General features: G+C 40.9%; 1 protein-coding gene and 1 long non-coding RNA gene across 2 annotated transcripts in view; one reads left to right on the plus strand and one right to left on the minus strand.

Moving 5' to 3' along the window:
- Positions 1 to 18,602, minus strand: part of LOC137616378 (uncharacterized) — a 159,058-nt gene extending 140,456 nt beyond the window's left edge. Inside the window, exon 1 of the long non-coding RNA XR_011039410.1 lies at positions 18,342 to 18,602. This is a non-coding gene — a long non-coding RNA (uncharacterized lncRNA). The remainder of the gene's footprint in view (positions 1 to 18,341) is intronic.
- LOC137616377 (diuretic hormone receptor-like) overlaps positions 1 to 23,516 on the plus strand; it is a 308,182-nt gene that overhangs the window by 44,383 nt on the left and 240,283 nt on the right. The window lies entirely within an intron of this gene.

The following is a 23,516-nucleotide window of genomic DNA, read 5'->3' on the forward strand; positions in this document are numbered from 1 at the left end:
TGTCACAAAACACCGAAGTGTCAGAGAGACTAAAGTTACGAGAGCCCAAGGGTTCTGTGTAACTAATGTTACGAGACCCCGAAGGATCAGCGTAAAGAGGAACCGAGGTTCCTCTGTCACGAGACCCCGATAGGTCAGCGTGATTGATGGTACAAGTTCCCGAAGGCTCAACGTTACCATCGTTACGAGAGCCCGAAGGTTCAGCGTAACTGAAACCCGAAGGTTTCCAGCGGATTCCCGAAGGACTCCTACTGTCATGAGAACCCGCAGGATAAACATGACCAGAGCCCGAAGGCTAACGATCACGCTAGCCCTAAAGGTGATCGCAACGAGGCCCCGAAGGATCAAGGAGACCCAGCAGGTTCGAAGATAACACCTCCGCATAAGAGGTTTATTCTCCCGAAGGAGAATGTCGCTTAAGATAAGGCTCTCGCTCCGCCCCTGAAGGAGAACCATAAGCGTAACAAGGGACCGCCGATGCCCAGAGGTGGTCTTCTCTCGAGAACGAGAGACTTGTTCCCCCGAAGGGGTAACCTGCTGCGGAGAAAGCTCTGCCACCCCCCCTGGTGGATCAGCAAACTCCTACAAGTTATTTCTCGCGAACGAGAGGGAAGTTCACCCAAAGGAGATCGCCTAAGACAAGCTTTCTACCAGCTCTATGGGAATAAAGCGTAGGCATAAAATATTTCTCGCGAACGAGGGAGAAGTCCTCCCGAAGGAGGACATTGCCTAAGACAAGCTTTCTCCCAGCTCTATGGGAAAAAAGCGTAGGCTTAATAATCTCTCTCTCGCGAACGAGAGTGAAGTCCTCACGAAGAAGGACATTGCCTTAGACAAACTTTCTCCCAGCTCTATGGGAAAAAAGCATAGGCATAAGTAACTCTCTCTAGCGTACGAGAGAGAAGTCCTCCCGAAGGAGGACATAGCCTAAGTAAAGCTTTCTCCCAGCTCTATGGGAAAAAAGCGTAGGCGTAAAAGAAAATCTCTCTCTCTCTCTTTCTCTCTCTCTCTCGCGAGAGAGAGAAAGAAGTTCCCCTTGAAGGAGGAACATCATGTTGAAGGTTGACAGCGAATGCTATCTCGTAACGTGGGCAGCTCACGAGCTACCACATGGAGCGCATGATAACGAACAGGAAGGCCGTAGCAATCGGCCTTGTGTTCTACGTAGCTGCTACCTGTGAAAAAAGGAAGTTGTGATCAACAACAATTCATGCTCTGCTGCACAAAATACACTATTCGGGGAATAAGTCACCTTCCTTGTAAGATAATTCCTCGAAAGGGAGCTGAACTGTTATACACTTTAATTCAGCAATGAAACAAACACACGGCAGTGTTGAGTACTGTACCTGCCGACCATCAGCGCAGGGTAGGGCGGCAATGACAACTCCCTTACTGCGGAGGCAGTCGGATACATTGTCAACAGTAATTAAAGTTACAAGTATTTAACAACATATACCTATATTTCTTATTATACATATATACACTCATATATATGTAAGATAAATGAAAACACACAAGAGAAAAAAAAAACTGAAAAACAATCAAGGCAAGTCTTTGCGGGAGAGAAAGGCAGCATGTCCGTCCTCTACCAAGCCATAAAGTACAGTGGTTACTCAGCCAAGAGGTGTGAGTGAGCAGGGTAGCCAGTCTACCCCCCCCTCCCCACTAACTAGCAGATGGGGTAGTTATCCCTCACTAAAATTATCATGGCTCGTCTTTCATCTACGCCAAAAAGTATACCCTATAAATAGCAGAGGGTTTGTATCTACGCCAGAACAAACAGAAGTTAGGGACATGGCCTCCCCCGGGGGCAGAGGTGGAGCTGCTTCGCTAGGGGAAGCAACGTCATCTCTCGAGACCCGAGGTTGGTTAGAAATAATTTAGTCTACGCTACTACTCGACGGTCTCTCGAAAGAGACCGACCGAGTAGGAGCTTCGGAGGCGGTTTGGGCGACGGAAGAAGAGGCCTTGAGTCTTTCTTCCTTCGAAGAAGAAACATCCCGCTTGGACTTCTTCCGCCGTCGCAAAAACCTCTCCCACTGGGAAGCAGACCACTCCCTACACTCGCAACACTTGTTGACACTATCAAACCGTTGGCCCCTACAAGAAGACAAAGGGCGTGAGGATCGGTCTCGGCCGCCGACACGAATGTTCCACAGGGGCGGTCGGGAAGACCAGGGAAGGTGCGCATGGTCGCAGAGGCCAACTTCACGTACACAGTAACCTTGAAAAAGAATGAACAAAAAACGTTAATGGCTGCCAATATGACGGCGAGGATGAGATCGGACACGTCCGACCACCATCCGAGCCGAGAGCAAAATGAGCTCAATCACAGGTGTGTAAGGGGAAGCGGCAGCAAGCTACACTCCCTACCCCCGCTAACTAGTGGTGTGGGTAGTAAACCCTCATTAAAAATTAATGGCTCGTCATTTCAGCTACGCCGAAAATAATACAGTAGACCCCCGCCATACGACATTAATCCGTTCTGGAGTTGGTATCGTATGGTGAAAATGTCGTATGGTGTACAATAGAATAGCTAATGCGTGCAAAACCCCAGGTAAAAACCTTGAAAATTAGTACGTAACAAAATAGTATAGTAAGCACTGTACTACAGTATACTTATATATAATATACATGTACTGTACAGTATATAATTAAATAACATTACACGTATAAATAAAAATTATATACTGTACTGTAAAGGAAAAATTAAATTTTATTTACCTTTGGAGTGACATGACTTGAGCTGGTAGTGGGTGGAGGCAGAGGGGGGAGGAGGCCGTAGATATAAAAACGTATCAATGCTAATTATGTTATGTACACTTAATAATAAATTTATTCTTACTATTAAACACAAAATTAAAAATGCTTTTTTTTTTATTATTTTTGTCTTTAAATTTTTTTATGATTTTTTTTAAGAACTTAAAAAATACTCTTTTTTTAGCTTTTTAATAGAATCACTTATCATCTTTGCTTTCTGACACTTCTCTTTTGGAGAAATATCTATCCAAAGAAGCCTGTTTCTGACGACTCCTCAAAATACTTCTAAAATGACTCATACACTTAGTCATTAAAACTCTCCAGAAGACGACCTGTGTGAAGTTTTTCTGGGAGTTTTTTTTTAATGAATCTCGTATGGTTTTCATACCAACCGGTAACTTCCCTTATTTCTGCCGATGTCGTTTCTTCAGTCTCGCCCCAGTCCTCGCCACCACTAGAGCTGTGCTCTTCTTGAATGATGGTCAATTGCATTGCCTCCAACTCCTTCACGTCTTCAGTCGTAAGCTCCTCCCTGTGCTCCACGATAAGGTTATGGACGTTAGCCTCATCGACAACAAGCCCCATGCACATGAATTCTTCGTATTTCTTTAATATCTCCAGCTTCGTTTCCATAGTAATCATCTTCTTACTTTTCCCTTTAACATCACTAGCAATCTTGGGACCCATGGCTAACGAATTAAAGTTGGAATTAAGCACTAAAATGCACAAAAAATACGATATCGCAAGCACTCACACGAGATCGTGTCTTTACGAAACGCACACGAGAATCTGAACTGAACACGCGATTAACAAAGAGAGAGACTGAGGCAGCATTGTAGGAGGGATTTCGGCCAATAGCGTATCGGCATCTTAGTGATACCATAATGCCGACCAATAGCGGACCAGCTTCTTAGTGACATATGCAGTGACGTATGAGCGTGGTGGTAGGAGAGTGACTCGCACAGTCGTACGCGTAAAAACCGCTAATTTTGAATTTTAGCATTCGATGCTGTAAAGTGGGGAAAATGTCGTAACGAGGGGACGAAAAAACATTGTATTCCACACCGTAACGTGAAAAAAACGTAAGCAGGGGTCGCCGTACCCCTATTAAATAGCGTGGTTTGCATTCCAGTTACGAAACAAATTCAATATTCCTGGTGAACTTTAATTTAATTTTGAAGAATCATGTTATTTTTATTAGTAAAATAAATTTTTGAATATACTTACCCGATAATCATGTAGCTGTCAACTCCGTTGCCCGACAGAATTCTATGGAGGGATACGCCAGCTATCACAATACTAGAAGGGGGTGTACTTACCAGCGCCACCTGTGGCCAGGTACTCAAGTACTTCTTGTTGACACCTCCTCAATTATTCCTCGGTCCACTGGTTCTCTATGGGGAGGAAGGGAGGGTCGATTAAATCATGATTATCGGGCAAGTATATTCAAAAATTTATTTTACTAATAAAAATAACATTTTTCAATATTAAACTTACCCGATAATCATGTAGCTGATTCACACCCAGGGGGGTGGGTGAAAAACCAGTGTACAAGACTAAAGGATAGCTAAGTATCCCGTATTTCATATAATCAGTTATCCACAATAACAATGAAATAATAAGTACCTGGTAAGGAAGTCGACTTGAACCGTTACTCTGCCTTTAATAAGATCGTCTTCCTTACTGAGCGCAGCGTTCCTCTTGGGAGGCTGAATCAACTCAAAGGTGCTAAAGTATACAGGGCTGCAACCCATACTAAAGGACCTCATCACAACCTTTAACCTCGGCGCTTCTCAAGAAAGAATTGACCACCCGCCAAATCAACAAGGATGTGGAAGGCTTCTTAGCCGACCGTACAACCCATAAAAAGTATTCAAGAGAAAGGTTAAAAGGTTATGGGATTATGGGAATGTAGTGGCTGAGCCCTCGCCTACTACTGCATTCGTTGCTACGAATGGTCCCAGGGTGTAGCAGTACTCATAAAGAGACTGGACATCTTTGAGATAGAATGATGCGAACACTGACTTGCTTCTCCAATAGGTTGCATCCATAACACTCTGCAGAGAATGGTTCTGTTTGAAGGCCACTGAAGTAGCCACAGCTCCCACTTCATGTGTCCTTACCTTCAGCAAAGCAAGGTCTTCTTCCTTCAGATGAGAATGTGTTTCTCTAATCAGAAGCCTGAATAGTAAGAAACTGAGTTCTTAGAACTTGGAAAAGAAGGTTTCTTGATAGCACACTATAAGGCTTCTGATTGTCCTTGTAAAGGTTAAGACCTTTTTAGATAGTACCTAAGAGCTCTAACTGGGCAAAGTACTCTCTTCAGATCATTCCCCACCAAGTTGGACAGGCTTGGGATCTCGAACGACTTAGGCCAAGGACATGAAGGAAGCTCGTTTAGCAAAAACCGAGCTGCAAGGAACATGTAGCCGTTTCAGATGTGAAAACAATGATCCTGCTGAAGGCGTGGATCTCACTTACTCTTTTAGCTGTTGTCAAGCACACGAGGAAAAGAGTTTTTAATGTGAGGTCCTAAAAAGAGGCTGATTGGAGAGGTTCAAATCTTGATGACATAAGGAACCTTAGGACCACGTCTAGATTCCAGCCTGGAGTGGACAACCGACGTTCCTTTGAGGTCTCAAAAGACCTAGGGAGGTCCTGTAGATCTTTGTTGGTGGAAAGATCCAAGCCTCTGTGGCGGAAAACCGCTGCCAACATACTTCTGTAACCCTTGATCGTAGGAGCTGAAAGGGATCTTACTTTCCTTAGATATAACAGGAAGTCAGCAATCTGGGTTACAGTGGTACTGGTTGAGGAAACTGCATTGGTCTTGTACCAGCTACGGAAGACTTCCCCTTGAGACTGATAGATTCTGAGAGTGGATGTTCTCCCTGCTTTGGCAATCGCTCTGGCTGCCTCCTTCGAAAAGCCCCTAGCTCTTGAGAGTCTTTCGAAAGTCTGAAGGCAGTCAGACGAAGAGCGTGGAGGATTGGGTGTACCTTCTTTACGTGAGGTAGACTTAGAAGGTTCACTCCTAGAGGAAGAGTCCTGGGAATGTCGACCAGCCATTGCAGTACCTCTAAGAACCATTCTCTCGCGGACCAGAGCGGAGCCAACCAACGTCAGCCGTGTCCCTTTGTGAGAGGAGAACTTCTGAAGTACCCTGTTGACAATCTTGAACGGCGGGAATGCATACAGGTCGAGATGGAAACAATCCAGCAGAAAAGCATCCACGTGAACTGCTGCTGGGTCTGGAATCGGAGAACAATACAACAGGAGTCTCTAGGTAATCGTGGTAGTGAACAGATCTATGGTTGGCTGACCCCACAGGGCCCAAAGTCTGTTGCAAACATTCTTGAGAAGGGTCCACTCTGTGGGGATGACCTGACCCTTCCGTCTGAGGTGATCTGCCATGACATTCATACCGCCCTGAATGAACCTCGTTACCAGTTAGCTTTCGATCTTTAGACCAGATGAGTAGGTCCCTTGCGATCTAGAACAACTTCCACGAAAGAGTCCCTCCCTGCTTGAAGATGTAAGCCAGGGCTGTGGTGTTGTCAGAGTCCACCTCCACCACTTTGTTAAGCTGGAGGGACTTGAAGTTTATCAAGGCCAGAATAACCGCCAACAACTCCTTGCAATTGATGTGAAGTGTCCTTTGCTCCTGATTCCATGTTCCCGAGCATTCTTGTCCGTCCAAAGTCGCACCCCAGCCCGTGTCTGATGCGTCCGAGAGGAGACGGCGGTCGTGTTTCTGAACAGCCAAAGGCAGACTTCCTTGAGAAGAAAGCTGTTCTTACACCACGCGAGAGAAGACCTCCTCTCTTCGGAAACAGGAACTGAGACCGTCTCTAGCGTCATGTCCTTTATCCAGTGAGCAGCTAGATGATACTGAAGGGGGGGGAGGTGGAGTCTCCCTAACACGATGAACAGGGCCAGCGATGAAAGTGTCCCTGTTAGACTCATCCACTACCTGACTGAGCATCGGTTCCTTCTCAGCATGCTCTGGATGCATTCTAGGGCTTGGAAGATCCTTGGGGCCGACGGAAAAGTCCGAAAAGCTCGACTCTGAAGATCCATACCCAAGGAGACAATGGTCTGGGATGGAACGAGCTGAGACTCCTCAAAATTGACCAGGAGGCCCAGTTCCTTGGTCAGATCCATAGTCCATTTGAAAATCTCCAGACAGCGACGACTTGTGGGAGCTCTTAAAAGCCAGTCGTCTGACGGAGCCGGACACAAGATCATGGTACTGCTGCACAGTCTGTGAACTGTCAATCATGGGCAAGCGAGGAAGTACAGTGACAACCCGAATCTGTCTAGACTGTCTGGGTCGTACAGACAACTCCTTATCGGGTTGCTGAGGTTGCCGCACTGCGTCACAACAAGTCACTTCTGTTGGTTGTTGAACGTCTTCCCCGTGACATATTGACTCCGTAAACAAAAAATCCTCTAACAAGGACTAAGCTTGGACTGCATGTCTTGCAACACAGCTCAAGGTCTATGGGAGCAGGTGTGGTAACAGACGGGATTAGCGACTGAAGTGGAACCATTACCTTCCCTGGAAGCATGAGATGCTTAAATAAAAGTCCATAAGAGGCTATGCAGCTAAAGGCTCCCTCCAAATGACAGAGTCCTCAAGGGAATATCAGAAGGAGGGAGAAAAGAACTTTCTCATCTACAGGGACCATATCCTAGAAAAGCTAAGTTCTCTCAGTGAGGGTTCACTGGTGCAAAAGCAGCAGACTAGAAGGCAACGTTATGAAACTGCTTGACAGTCTAGTGAGTTGGCAACAACCAAAGATGTGTGACTGAGAAGCATGCGGTAAGGTATGCAGAGCATGTTGTATGCAGAGTATGCTGTATGCAGAGCATGCTGTATGTAGAGCATGTTGTATGCAGAGCATGCTGAATGCAGAGCATGCTGTATGCAGAGCATGTTGTATGCAGAGCATGCTGTATGCAGAGCATGTTGTATGCAGAGCATGCTGAATGCAGAGCATGCTGTATGCAGAGCATGTTGTATGCAGAGCATGCTGTATGCAGAGCATGCTGTATGCAGAGCATGCTGTATGTAGAGCATGTTGTATGCAGAGCATGCTGAATGCAGAGCATGCTGTATGCAGAGCATGTAGTATGCAGAGCATGCTGTAAGCAGAGCATGCTGTATGTAGAGCATGCTGTGAGGTAAGCAGAGCGTGTGCATGGCGTTTAACATTTCTCAGAAATTCCATGACCAGTGCTAGAGTGCTTTATGCATGCTTGCATGGGGTTTAAATATCAACATAATATTTACCTTACATTCAAAACTCATGATTCATATTTTTTTGCCATATTCTGCGATATTGTTAAAAATATATTGCAAGGAATACAAATATATTTTTATAAGTAATACAAATAACCTCCATTATCATAAGGTTTGAAAATGGAGGTAAGGTATGCTGAACAGCAGAGTCAGAACGAGCTGGAACAACAATAGTTGTGGTTTCCTCTTCAAGACTCTGTTGAGGGAACACCTGAGGCTCAGTCTGCAAAGGCTGATCAAAGGAAGTAGCAGAAGGTAGGCGCATGGGTGGAGGAGGCTGACTCCTGGCATGAGTGGGTGAACCCAAGGGAGCGCTTGCTGAGCGGTTGGCGGAAGCGGAGTAGCAAGTTCCTGTTCCTGTGGTGTGAGCGGAGCGCGATGAGGTAGAGGCTGCGCAGAACAAGGTAAATGTCTCGCAAGCTGAGGCTCCTGATGCGCAAGGCTAAGGTGTAGTGGTGCTTGCCTTGTGGAGGGTTGAGCTCGCTGCAGCGAGAGCTGAGGAGACTGACTCAAGGACGGGAGAGGTTGTTGTACCTCAACCGAGTGTTGCATCACTGGTGGAGCAGCAAGTGGAGGCGGAGGAAGAGAGGTATAATCCTCCTGATCCCATTGTAAAGGTTGCCTTAAAGAAGGCGGAGGCTGAACACCACTGGGAACAGCAAACTCAGAACGTGGCTCAACATCGTACGCCTGGCAGGTGGTACTGCGATCAGGCGGAGCGAGCGCAGGCGGAGCGAGCGCAGGCGGAGGGAGTGTAGGCGGAGGCGGAGGCGCAACACTCTCAGCCCGACACTCACGCATCAAGACCGAAAGTTGTGACTGCATGGACTGCAGTAGAGTCAACTTGGGGTCGGCAGACACTAAGGTCTGCTGAGGTAAAGCCTTAACAGCAGAGATCTGTTGCGGCAGAACCTTACTCCTCTTAGGCGGAGTGCATTCAACTGATGACTGAGGAGAGTCAGAGCTAACCCAATGACTGCATCCGGGTTGTAGAACTCTAACTTCGTACGTCTGGCATAGGTCTGGACTTTACGTTTAAGAGGTCTTGAGACCTGAGACCAGCGTTTTCTCCCCTAAATTTCTTCTGCAGACGAGCAAAATAAGGGCTCAATCGTCTGCGGGTGGGAGTGACGGTCTCGGTAAGACACGCCCACAACCACCGAGGATACTTGTGCGCCGATCAAGGCCTGCTGAACCCTTATGCCCTTCGACATTGCTTCTCCCCTGGGCTTGGGAGCTTGCAAGAGGTCCCGGACTGGGAGGACGACTGGCGCGCACAGAAGTACCCTCACGCACAACACTGACACACTTTGCGCTAATCACTTATCACTTTGATTTTCTGTTTGCACTTATTTCACTGAACTCGAAACTTTAAGTGGTTTGTACCTGAAACACGCAATTCTATCCTTTCTCAAAAGTTAGTAATTGCGAAAACAGAATTACAATGTAACAGAAAAATCTAATGAAAGATAAATAATTCAGTGGCTGGAAAGAGACTAAACACTAGATCACTCTAGAAACGTTTACTTTCTTCCCCTAAAGAGACTAGGGAGAAGAGCAAAAACGATAACAACGTTATTCGTACGCCTGGCAGGCTTGAATGAAACGTTTATCCTCCTCTTTCTCCCTCCGTCTCTATCTCTCTCTCTCTCTCTCTCTCTCTCTTGACTTAGAACCTGAGAGAAGAGCCCAATCATATATATCGTTAAAACATTATTGTTAAAGGAAAAAACTGAAATATTTCCCAAAATGAAAAGTTCCTTTATTAGGATCAAAACCATTAAGTTAAGAAAGAATGAACAAAACGCTAGACACGGTTACTCTTACTGCAACGTGAAACCGTGAAAACTCTTTCTCTATCGTAACGATAGAGTGCAAGTTGAACGTTCTGAACGTCAACAACTGCAGAGACAAAACAAAACGTTAGTTCAACTTTGAAAACAGTACTAGACTATCAAAGAAATTCTTTCAAAGACATTAAAATAGCATAATATGTTAACAGGTAAAACCGAAATGACGGGCTCAATGTTAATTAACTTCGGTACCAAGAAAAGACCGCCTACTATTAGGAAGGTCGAATATAAACAAATATAAAAATTAATTTTAATAAGTTTATAATAAAAGGAAGTTAATCGAAGAGGCCTATAAGAGGCGGAGAGATATAAAATAAATCTATAACTTTTGTTACAAAATTAAGAAAGAGAGTCTATACTCTCTTAGACACCAACACTTCCGTCTAAGGGAAGGGTCGGCCATTGAAAGGTGAAAGAGAGTTCATACTCTCTTCGTCACCATAATTAATCAAATTAATTCCAAAAGCTAACTAAGCTAATATAGAAGTTTCCAGTAAAGCGACAGCCGAAATCAAAGAGAAATACTTCACCAAAGTCGTGAAAATACTCCAAGAACATAAGCGTATCCCAGAACGTCTTGCCGGAAGCACGACAGAGGAATAATTGAGGAGGTGTCAACAAGAAGTACTTGAGTACCTGGCCACAGGTGGCGCTGGTAAGTACACCCCCTTCTAGTATTGTGATAGCTGGCGTATCCCTCCATAGAATTCTGTCGGGCAACGGAGTTGACAGCTACATGATTATCGGGTAAGTTTAATATTGAAAATGATAATTTCAGTGGAAAAGCCAAATTAATAAATTACCCAGGGGACCACAATGAGAAACCATGGTCTTTCAGGTATATAAACTGAATAATAGTGACTTTCCAAACCCTCTAAAATCTAACCTTATTTATGAAAAAGCATAATAACCTGCCCGATGGCAATAGGCATGATTTCCCTGATTTCAAACCCCTTTATATCAAACATCATCCTAATCTAACCTAAGGCAATACATTTTTCCCGAACAAGTTGAAATACTTCCATAAATAACTTGTTTAAATTTTGGTCTCTCTATTACTGTCACAAAAGAGGATACTACTAGACCTTTTGAACTTATTTTGACCTTAAAATTTTGGTTTCTGCAGTGGACAAGCAGAACCATTGAACAATGATATTATGATACATTTCCTACAGAAATTGATGTAAAATACCTAAAAAGAGAACAGTATTTGATACTATAAATATAATAGTTCTAATATGATTGCAGTTCGGAGACATACAGTAATACCTCGACATAAGAGTGTCCCAACATAGGAGAAATTTGAAATACGAGGAAAGTTTCGAGCAAATTTTTGCCCCGAGATACGAGACGGTTCCCTATGCGGCCGCTAGGTGGTCGAGTGTGCGAGAGGCTGCTCACTAGTACAGCATCGCTCGCTCTTTCCCATCGGATCTCCGTCACGTAAAGTTGTCTCCATAGTGTTTGCATTTTTTACAAGTTTTTTTTTTTTGCGTTAATCAGTACTATACAGAATTAAGTGAATAAGCAATGGGTCCAAAGCAAGCGAGTGCAAACAAGGGTAGTGAAGAGGTAAAGTCTCAATTGATAAGTAGGCTGTGGCAGCCGAAGTTTGGTTTGGTTGGGTGGTAGTATATAAATACTGTACACAATTACCATAACTAGATAAGACTGTTTGGGTATATCTTTGGTAAAATTACAGTTTCTATAAATAAAACAAAAATAAATTTTTCCTAAATTATGAATGAATTTTACCAATATTTGTCACAAATAAGAAGTTTTAGAGAAGTTGGACCCATTAAATCGCAAAATATAATGGGGTTGCACAGTGGGAAATCATGGTTTTTTGGTGGGGGAACTACTATCATTACTAATATTATTACTATTATAATCATTATTTTTATTATTATTATTATTATTATTATTATTACAGTATTACCTAAGCTACAACCCTAGTTGGAAAAGCTGAATGCTATAAGCCCAAGGGCTCCAACAAGGAAAAATACCACAGTGCAGAGAGGAAATAAGGAAATAAATAAACTACAAGATAAGTAATGAACAATTAAAATAAATATTCTAAGAACATTAAAATATTGGAAACTGACAAATCTAACCATAATCCCCTAACCTAGCCAAGGATCCAGGTCCTCTTAACTTACTTACTGGGGTGGGGAAGGGAACGACCCTCCATCATCCCCCGAACTATACACAAGATGCTGGAATACTCCTTAAAATTTTTTTTTTACATATTTAGGTTAGTTACCTTACTCATCTTGAATAGAATCATGAGTTGTAGATGTCCCAACACATGTGCAACCAGTGGCTTACAAACAAAACTAATTTCAAAGGGGGGAAGAGGAGTACAATTAATGGAAGTTCCTTTATAATAACTAACAACATAATCATACCATCATCTTTTCTTGGTTTTTGGGATGGGTACAGTGTCTTTACAATACCACTGATGTGTGTCTTACAGAAAAAAAAAACTAAGACAGTTTCACTAAGGAGACTTCCTACTTAGGGGAGAACTGAATGTTCATGAAGAAACCTACAGGTATATAATTGATCAGGTACTTCCACAATAATCTCTGTGAAACCATCCAATAACCTAAAAATACAATACTTTACAATAGGGAAGGCATGACAGTCAACTTGAGAAAGTTTCTTAGAAAGACGTCCGAGTTCCAAAATTGCAGTTGATTGTATAATCTTTAAACAGAGGAACCAGTCAGGTTTCAGCATCTATACCATCACCACAATTCAGAGCGAAAATAAAAACGATGGTCAAACTTTTTTACCCACAACGTATTGCAAAAATGCAAAATCTCATTTGGGAGTAAAACTTGCGTGGAACCGTAAAGGTATCGTGGAACCATAAAGGCGTTCTCGGGATTACAAAATGCACGAGCAAATATCTTGGTATTCATCAATTTCTGATATATTTGATGAAGTTTTCCATATCAATCATCAAGAGAATATTGTAAAGCGTTAACAAAAAAATCAAATTATTGAAGTTGGCTGAAATTGTAGTAATACTGTACCAATTTTTAAACAATCTTCTTCTCTACAATCTACTGACTTACATATAGTAATACTGTACCATTTTTTAAACAATCCTCTTCTCTACAATCTACTGACTTACATACAGTACAACTTTTCCTGGAAATGCATCATTGTCATGTATCGAAAATAGCTTGCGTACTTTATCTCCTCTTCATATTGGAACTCATAACCAGTGTGATAGGGTAAGTTAGGGTCATAGGGGGCAAGAAAGGAAGGCTTGGTAAAATTATCGTTTAACACGAAACATTATTAATAGAAAAACCAATTTTCCTACAGTAAATTATGTGCTTTCAACAAATCAAACCTTTATTTCCGCTGCAAGTAAACCATTCTATCATTATCCCCCCTCTTCCCAATAGAAACAGGTGGAAACCAGAAGCTTCGGGTGGGAGAAAAGTTAAAATATTTATTATGGCTGAAAATTGGTAAAATTCACTGCAAACACACACCTAACAGCATGAAAAAAAGTTTGTCCTGAATGAAAATATAAGTTTTGAGATTCATTCAAAATGCCACAAAACCTAACACACCACACCTAACCTAACATAGTTCTTCCCAGATCACAGACCTAGCCGGGGGAAGGCACCCAGGACTCCCTTTCGTCGGTCACAGACCTAGACGAGGGGCAAGTTCCCGGAAACCCCTTTCCCAGATCATAAACCATAAAGGTAAATAAAAAACAATGCCCTACCTTATTTCCTTTATGTGTACTAACACTGTAACTACAATGGGGCCCTAAAGTAAATTACAAATAATATCTTGCCTTATTTCCTTTATATGTACTAACACTGCTACTACAACAGGGTCTCTTCTTTGTCTTGGTGATTTTCACGGAAGGGTTACAGTAATAATTGTGTTCGGGGTGGCTATGTAGGAATGACCGAATAAGAGTACAGTAATTCTATTGGTAGAAAGAAAATGAGGGAGTGGCTGATGCACAGAAAGTTTAAAGTGGTTAATGCTCAACAAGGTATGTACACACGAAAGATCAGGAGCAAATGCGCAGAAAGCTTGAAATGGTTTAGACGCAAAATGGTATGTAGATCTACAAACGAACGAACAGGGGCGGAAGCATGCCAACTGTAGGGTGTAAACAAATGAGAATAATGTATAGAGAAGAAAAGATTAGTTTTACCAATGTTTATCGATTCCCCACCCAAAACCACCAGCCCACTTGGTGGCCCCCATTACTGTAGGATATATTAGGGTATACTGTATCTTATTAACTATTTATTTGCGACGGAAATAATGGTAATTTTCAAAGAAAACGAAAGATTTCCTATTCAAACTGCCATGTTCTGAAGGGTAAAGTTAAGAAACATATTTTGTGACAGAATTCAGTAAAGGCAAACTAAATTGCATCACTGTATTTCCTCTAGCAAAAACCATATACTGTACAGTGATGCCTCACAACACGAAATTAATTGGTTCCTTAAGAGCTTTCGTAAAGTGATTTTTTCGTGTAGCGAGTCGCCTTTTATATGTAAATAGCCTAATTCATTCCAGACCCTAGAAAAACACCACATTAAATTATTATACAAATTATATTCGCCACTAAAAAGTACTAAATATATAAAAAGTACTGTATTTTGATCATTTAATAATAAATTAACATTAATATTCTGTAAAAGAAGTGTTTAATTATAGTAAACAGTAAAAATAAAGTAAAAATGTGGAACATTACCTTTTGAGCGAGGCAATGTCCGAGAGCAAGGGGATGGCCGGTAGAGGAGAATGAAAATGGCTGAAAATGTTTACGTACATGTGGCAGAAAACGTAAACACTTAACTTTACAAAACAAATTTATAAATGACAGAAAACATTAACACTTGATTTTAGGAAACGCATCTACAAATGGCAAGAAATATTAACACAATAAACTTGAAATAAAATTTCTTTTCTTTTTTCTTTTTTATTCTACATTTTCTATTTTCTAAATTCAATTACACTACGTATTTTCTTCATGACTGCCACTTTTCTTTCGTTTCTTAGCTGGCGCTTGGTCTGCTTCTACCAAAGGCCTCTTGCTAAAATAATCGTTTAAAGAAGCTTGTTTCTGCCGGCTTCTTAAAATTTTCCTGAAATAACTCAGGCAAACTTCATTACAGTTCTCAAGCACACGACCTGTGAGAGTTTTTTCTGGGTGTCTCTTTTCTACGTGAACCACCATTTTAAAGTAGCCATCTAGACCCTCTTTAAATTTCTGTCATTGTCAGTGGGTCATCCTCCTCCCCCCGCTGTACTCTTCCTGAAAGACATTCACCAGCATGGCTTCCAACTCCTTCAGGTCATCCGTCGTAAGTTCCTCTTGGTGCTCCTCGATAAGCTCATCAATGTCAGCCTCATCAACTTCCAGACCCATGGACTTCTGAGTGTAACGATCTCGGCAACTTAAGATTGAGCATCACGTTCAGGATTGTCAACATTTTCAGAATAAGTCTTCAATTGGGTCTGCATGAAAGCCCTCCAAATCTCATGCGGAGACGGCATCAGGCCACAGCTTCTTCCAAGCAGAGTTCAAGGTGCGCCTTGAAACTTCTTGCCAAGCTTGATCGATCATTTTGAGGCATAGGACAATATCAAAATGCTCCTTCCAAAATTGACGAAGGGTGAGGTTTGTGCTCTCAATGATTTTGAAACATCTCTTGAAGAGATATTTCGTATAGAGTTTCTTAAAGTTGGAAAGCACTAGCTGGTCCATGGGCTGGAGAAGAGGGGTGGTGTTCAGTGGAAGATATAGAATCTTGATGAAGGAATATTGTGCTGCAATATCTTCATAGAGGGAAGGAGGGTGAGCAGAGGCATTGTCCAGCACCAGCAGGCACTTCATAGGGAGGCACTTCTTTTCCAAATATTTTTTCACAGTCGGGCCGAAACAAATATTCATCCGCTCGATAAACAAATATCTTGTTACCGAGGCTTTTCCATTAGCCCTCCACAACATGTTTAGATTTTCCTTAGTGACTTAGTTGGTCTTGAAGGCTCGAGGGGTCTCAGAGTGAAACACCAGCAGGGGTTCCACCTTGCAATCCCCAATGGCATTTGCTCGTAGTGCAACGGTAAGCCTGTCCTTCATAGGCTTATGCCCAGGTAGCCTCTTTTCTTCTGCCGTGATGTATGTTTGACGAGGCATTTTTTTCCAAAAAATCCCAGTCTCGTCGCAATTGAAGACTTGCTGGGGACTGTAGCCTTCCCGGACAGTCACGTCGTCGAACGTCTTAACAAAGGCTCTGGCCGCTTTCGCGTCCAAGCTTGCAGCCTCCCCATGATGCACCACCTAATGGATGCATTAGCGTCTCTTAAATTTTTCAAACCACCCATGAGAAGCCTTGAACTCTGGGAGTTCCTGCTCCGATGTTCCTTCTCCTGCGTCAGCTTCGACCTGAGCATGCACGAGATCACCAAAAGAGGCACTGACTTTCTGGCAGATTATCGCTTCAGTGATAGCGTTTCCAGCCATTTCTTTGTCCTTTATCCAGACAAGCAGCAGTCTCTCCATCTCATCGCGGAGGTGGCTCCTCTTGCTGGAGAAAAGAGTCATGCCCTTAGAAGGTGTTGCTGCTTTGATAGCTTCCTTCTGCTTCAGGATCGTTCCTATCGTTGATGGATTTTGGTCATATTCCTTTGCGAGCACACTTGTATTTCTGGCTTATTTCCATCTTCATCTCCATGGAAAGCATCATCCTCTTCTTTCCCTTGACATCAGCGACTTTCTTGGGACCCATGGCTAATGATGTATCATAAGTATCACACACGATAACAGTACGTACAGTAAAATTGTTACGAAAGTGAAATTACAAACACTAAGTCAATGTGTACGATACCGCTGCCGGAATGAAAAGACATAGGAACACCAATGTGTAGATGCAGGATGGGACGTAGTACAGTAGATGTCGACCTATAGGAGAGCAGGATCTCATGGTGGTAACTAGCATCCGAGTAGGGAGACAACCAATAGGGATGTAGGAGGATGGTAGCGAGTTTACGAGCTGGCGACGCGAGAATTTTAAAACCCGTCTCAGATACGGTCGAGCTCCAGCTCCATACTGCCTTTCATTGTCGGAAAATTTTTCGTGATTCGAGTCGTAAAATTCTTGGCATCTCCTTTCGTAAAGTGGAAATTTCGTAAGCCGATTCTTTTGTAGATAGAGGCTTGACTGTATTGTTGGATATGAGAGGATTGTTATGATTTATGAAAAATGGGTAAAATTATACAGCAACATGGAACTATATTTCCAATAGAAAAAACAAACTTTCCTACTGTAAATACTGTGGTTTCAACAAAGTTGGCCTTTATTTCCACCACAAATAAACCATTCTCCCGTTAACCAACCCCCTTCCAAACGGACACTGATGGGAACCTGGAACTTTGGGTGGGTGAAAATCAGAAAAGCTGTGATTATTCAACACTTTCGAGATTCATAAAAGGCCACAAGTCTAACAAACCCACCTAACCTAACCTAGTAGTTTCCGGGTCACATACCTTATTGTGGGGCATGCCCCCAGATCCTCATTCCCAGGTCACAGACCTAGTCAAAAACCTACCCCGGTCACAGACCTAGTCAAAAACCTACCCCGGTCACAGACCTAGCTGGGGGCAGCCCCAGGTGGGGCAAGACCCCTAAAACCCCTACCTAGGTTACAAAATATAAAAGTAAATCACGAATAATTCCTTTCCTTATGATTGAGGCCTGAGCAATGTCCTTTTTTTTTAGCGGGGAGGGGGGTAGCAATCTTCACAGTCAAGTTACCTTAAAAAAGTGTTGATCTTACCTAATAGATAACTCAGAATCGCACTTAGGTCACTTTACGAACAAGGGCAGATAGTGTGGTTTGTAAAATATGAATAAAAGAGTGTAATGAATATTTCAGGAGGACAGGATACCAATATTTTGTGTAATTTAGTATGGATTTATAATGTGTCCCAGAGAATAATGCATAAAGAAAATGTTAGTTTTACCATTATTTATCGGTTTGCCAGTAAATGTTCCTCACCCAAAAGCACGGTTTCCACTGGGTTTCCCCCATTACCGTAGGATACATTGGGGTATATCTTATTAACAATTATTTATTTACGACAGAAATGACAGGCATTTTCGAAGGAAACAGGCGTTTTTCAATAGGAAAAAGTTGGTTTTTACTAGGAAAGGTTTCCCCGACAGTAAGTACAGTAATACCAGATTTGCAGGGTTTTTCTATTATAATACCTAAAAAAAAATGGTTTGGTAGTAAAATATCTAAAGATTAAATTAAAATGAAATGGAAATGGGGATAAAAAAAAAGATAAAACCATTAATCAATGTGGGCTGAAAAAATATTGGCAAAATCAACATGGTCAATCATTAGCCTCGTCCACTCACCTCAACCATAGCGAAGACATAGTCCACGATCCAACCACTATTGGGGTACATTCATGATTAAAATTTCGGCGAAATACTAAAAGTTGTTATTTTTTCCGATATGTTGATACTTTTCAGTCCTTCTGTTGTAGTTGAAGGCTCGTTTCATCTGTGCAACTGATCTATTCACCAACGTACTGGATCGACAACAACAAACGTTATAAACATTCACCATCGATACTAGAGAAGGATACGTCGTTGTTATGCATGACCGCGTCTGACGACTCCGCGCAGCATTTAAGCATTGTGACTGACTATTTATCCGGTAAAAATCTAGTTTTTGGATACAAACGAAAAGGATTGTGTGGTTTCATCCAATTCTCACGAATATTATATTACATTTGTATTGATTTGATAATGAAAATATTATGAAATTGAGCTGTAGAAAAAACAAAAAATATCGTCTTCGAAAATTTACAATTTTATAATCAATTCCATAACATTGCCGTTTTGTCCATGCTGAAAAAAAAAAAAAAAAAAAAAAAAAAAAAAAAAAAAAAAAAAAACATTAACCAGGTCGTCTTTATCTGCTGAGGTGATATTTTCTTTGCAAATCACTTCTGAACAAATACATGAAAAATAAAGCCTTGTCAAGCAACGAAAAAGAAAAATATTGGAAACATGCGCAGTCCACCTACATTTTCAGAATATTGCCAACAATTGTCAGAAAATAATAGTAACTTTGGATTCTAGCGCAGTTAATAAAATACAACAGAAGAATAGGAAGCACCAAACACTTTTAGTAAATATCACTATATGTCCCCTAATGAATAAACTTCACCCTAAATTATCCCAAATAAAGTAAAGTACAGAACTGGAGAGAGCAAAAAATAAGAAATAAATTTAAATAAATGTTGCTAAGTTGAACGAAGCTATGAATTTTTGACTTGGGTCACAGGCCCACCGCTGAGACTTGGCAAGTTATTCAGCGAAAAAAAAAGGAAAAAAATAAAACTGCCTAAAGCTGAAACTATTACTCGGCTCTCAAGGATATTAAGCTTTAGTACAAACATTTGGTTTGGCTAACCCCCAGTCTTGTTTACCGACATGTTAATCGTACTACTGTATGTAGGCTAATGTGAACAGCGCAGTGGTGCATTATTGAAATGCTCCACCTATTAACATTCCGCAATAGGCTACATAAGCACCTTAACCTCCCCTGCCACTCACCCCCCCTTTCTCTCTGAATTATATGAAACTCTCTCTCTCTGCCATAATTAGTACATGTATGTTACTACTGTAGCATATTGCACTATAAAATCTTGCACGTACCATATTTGTATTAAAATACATAATTATATATATATATATATATATATATATATATATATATATATATATATATATATATATAAAGAGAGAGAGAGAGAGAGAGAGAGAGAGAGAGAGAGAGAGAGAGAGAGAGAGAGAGAGAGAGAGAGAGAGAGAGAGATCACATAGCACTGTCAATCTTACTGGAAATTGTGGTGACCAATGTGGTAACTTTCCTGACTGGTGATCACTAGACTGGGGTTCAAGTCCCGTTCAAACTCATAAGTTTCTTTGGTCACTGAAACCTCACCATCTTTGTGAGCTTAAGATAAAGGGTTTGGGGGAGCCTATAAGTCTATCTGCTAAGTCATTAGCAGCCATTGCCTGGGCCTCATTGGTCCTAGCTTGGGTAGGGCTGGGGCTTTGGCGCTGATCATGTATATGTATATATGTTCAGTCTCTAGGGCATTTTCCTGCTTGATAGGGCAATGTCACTGTCTCTTGTCTCTGCCATTCATGGACGGCATTTAAACCTTAAACCTTTGATGTGTTTCTATTGAGATACTACCGCTAGAGAGTTATGGGATCTTTGGACTGGCCAGACAGTACTACATTGGATCCTTCTCTCTGGTTACGGTTCATTTTCCTTTTACACACACACACACACACACCTATTAGTCTGGTATATTCTTTACGTATTCTCCTCTATCCTCATACACCTGACAACACCGAGATTACCAAACAATTCTTCTTCACCCAAGGGGTTACCTACAACACTGTAATTGTTCAGTGGCTACTTTCCTCGTGGTAAGGGGAGAAGAGACTCTTTAGCTATGGCAAGCAGACTTCTAGGTGAAGGAAACTCCAAAATCAAAGCATTGTGCTTTAGTCTTGGGTAGTGTCATAGCCTCTGTACCATGGTCTTCCACTATCTTGGGTTAGAGTTCTCTAGAATGAGGGTACACTCGGGCACACTATTCTATCTTATTTCTCTTCCCATTGTTTCGTTAAAGTTTTTATAATTTACAGAGGATATATTCATTTTAATGTTGTTACTCATCTTTTATTTCATTTTTCTTTGTTTCCTTTCCTCACTGGGCTATTTTCCCAGTTGGAGCATCCTGTTTTTCTAACTAGGGTTGTAGCTTAGCAAGTAATAATAATAATAATAATAATAATAATAATAATTATTATTATTATTATGTGTACAGTAGAGCCTATCGTAATTTGGGAGCTAGGACTGTCGGTGCCGGCAATCTGACCTAAATAACGTTAAAACACATTAAATCATAAATGTACTGTAGACCTGTAATAATCCTTAATAAACTCGAAAAAATATTCGATAGTGTACATACAATTCTCTCTCTCTCTCTCTCTCTCTCTCTCTCTCTCTCTCTCTCTCTCTCTCTCTCTCTCAACAGTACCATGAAATTCGGATGTCATAGTTATGGCTAGGGTTTTATATTCAGAAAACTTGCAATACTCCACACAGTACAGAGTTTGAGAAACTTTTACAGTACATAAAAATATTTTCTTTCCATTTCTCCAGAGTATATGTCGTTTGTTTAAATATGCCTAATGGCTATTCTTTCTTTGTAAACCTTCGATTCAGTTTGATTTTGTTGTTACAGAATTGGTCTTCGTTTTTGTATCGTCCCTATAATATAAAGATCAAGTGTCATATATATACAGAGTATATATATATATATATATATATATATATATATATATATATATATATATATGTATATATATATATATATATATGTATATATATATATATATATATGTATGTATATATATATATGTATATATATATATATATATATATATATATATACATACATATGGCTATATATATATAAATATATATATATATATATAAATATATATATATATATATATATATATATATATATATATATATATATATTTACACATACATACTGTATATATATATATATATATATATATATATATATATATATATATATATTCCTATCACGCAGGGAAGGTCAAACCCTGGTAAGAGAGGGTACCCACAAATTGCTGAACCAGCGGGTTGCAGTTAAGAAAGGAGGTGGGAGTGTGACGGGTTGAATCTGTGTTCGCGCGTTCATGCCTATCTAAATATTTGGACATCATTTTTTGAAGGCTCGGGTACACTTGTGTGATAATAAAGCATACAATTTGAAACTTCCAGTCCGTTTCTCTTTTTCTCGAGCGAAAAACTGAATTAACTGAAAAGACATCAAAGAGCCATTATCTCTGGAAAGTTTCAACCATTATCATAAGGCAATGTCTCTACAGTTGACCAGACAAAATAAAATATACCATCACAATATAACGTACAGTGACAAATGAATTCTAGTAACCTTAACTCAGCTGACTAATGTCTTTAATCGTGTAAGCTTTACAAGGGAGAAAAAGCTAAAGAGCATGAGAACATTGAAGCCCTTCTAAGTTTTTTTTCTTCCCCGAGGAGCATACAGTTACGATATATGACCCAGATGAATGTCTGATGCGAGACGCAGTCATGTGACCCGATGTCTCATTTCGTGTCTTTTATTCTTGCTTTCCCTATCATCTTGGGAAACGTAAAAGGCACAGAAGAAAGGGAGAAAGGATGATATTGGTAAGATGGTAGGAGACTTTTGCACAATTTTTCTTTACGCTGTCAAAATGGAATGTGGGTCATTTAAATGATACTCATATGGAAAGAAGAGAGTTGATGATTCCAGAAAATTTATTAAAAAAAAGAAATTTCCATGCATATTGATTTCCCTCACACCAGGTTACGACAAAAAATAAGATATTTTGCTAAAGGATAATATTTTGAAAAATGTGTTCATATACGCACATAATTCAAATGACCTTTGTAGACGGATAATGAGACGTCGCTATATGGGTTTTCTTAATTTTTTACAAAAGGTGCGTTCGTAAGTACACTATACACATATACCCTTTCAGGTGAGGGACTTATAAACTCAAGCACCCACCGGCAACTAAAACTCCCTTCGCTACCAAAATGCAACCTCTGCAATAATAAACAGACATAGATTTTTGTGGAATACTCATGAATATTAAGTTCATTTACCTTGTCTTACATGACATCTCTGCATACATGAATTAGGACATTACTCCCCCCCCACCCCCCCACCCCACCCCTCCCCCAATCTCCTCACTCCGGGAGGAGGTGCGCACTCGCCCTCACTAGTCTATGATATATGGAGGACACTCCAACCAGGAATAGGCATGGCATGTACTAAACAGAAATGCAACATAAAATATATATAGAAATTACCCCCCAAAAATAACACATCTTCCACAAAAAAATAAAAAATGAAATATTGCATGTAGAAATGTACACAACACAATATAAATAATTCCACTCATTTCTTCTTAAGACCTCTGCAACCAAAACACAGAATACCAAAAGTGAAAAAAAAAAAATCATAACATCAGTTTTATATAACCTCATCAATAACCTCCCTCTGGTTGCGGGCAATACAGGCTTTTTGGGCGGGACAGGGGCAGGAATAGATATTCCTTCATCCCTTGATCTTTTTTTTTTGTCCGGGTTTACAGCACAATTTTGCAACACAACTCACCACCATCGTTTCACCATTTATTTAAATCACTACAACACTTCCACTTGCAACTTTCAACTGGTGGCCACTAGCCATTTTCCCGAGAAAATCATTCATCTTCCCGCCCTTCTCTTATAACATTAAGTATAAGGTATTCACATCTACACATTCTCTAACACTTCCTATCCTCAAGGCTGAACTTTAATGCCGCAGCCACTTGCCATCCGGGAACCGCCCCGGCCCCAGCAACCAGGAATCATATAAATACATGAATAATACAGCATCCACCTGACGG

The sequence above is a fragment of the Palaemon carinicauda genome, chromosome 22, assembly GCF_036898095.1.
Source record: "Palaemon carinicauda isolate YSFRI2023 chromosome 22, ASM3689809v2, whole genome shotgun sequence".
NCBI lineage: Eukaryota > Metazoa > Arthropoda > Malacostraca > Decapoda > Palaemonidae > Palaemon > Palaemon carinicauda.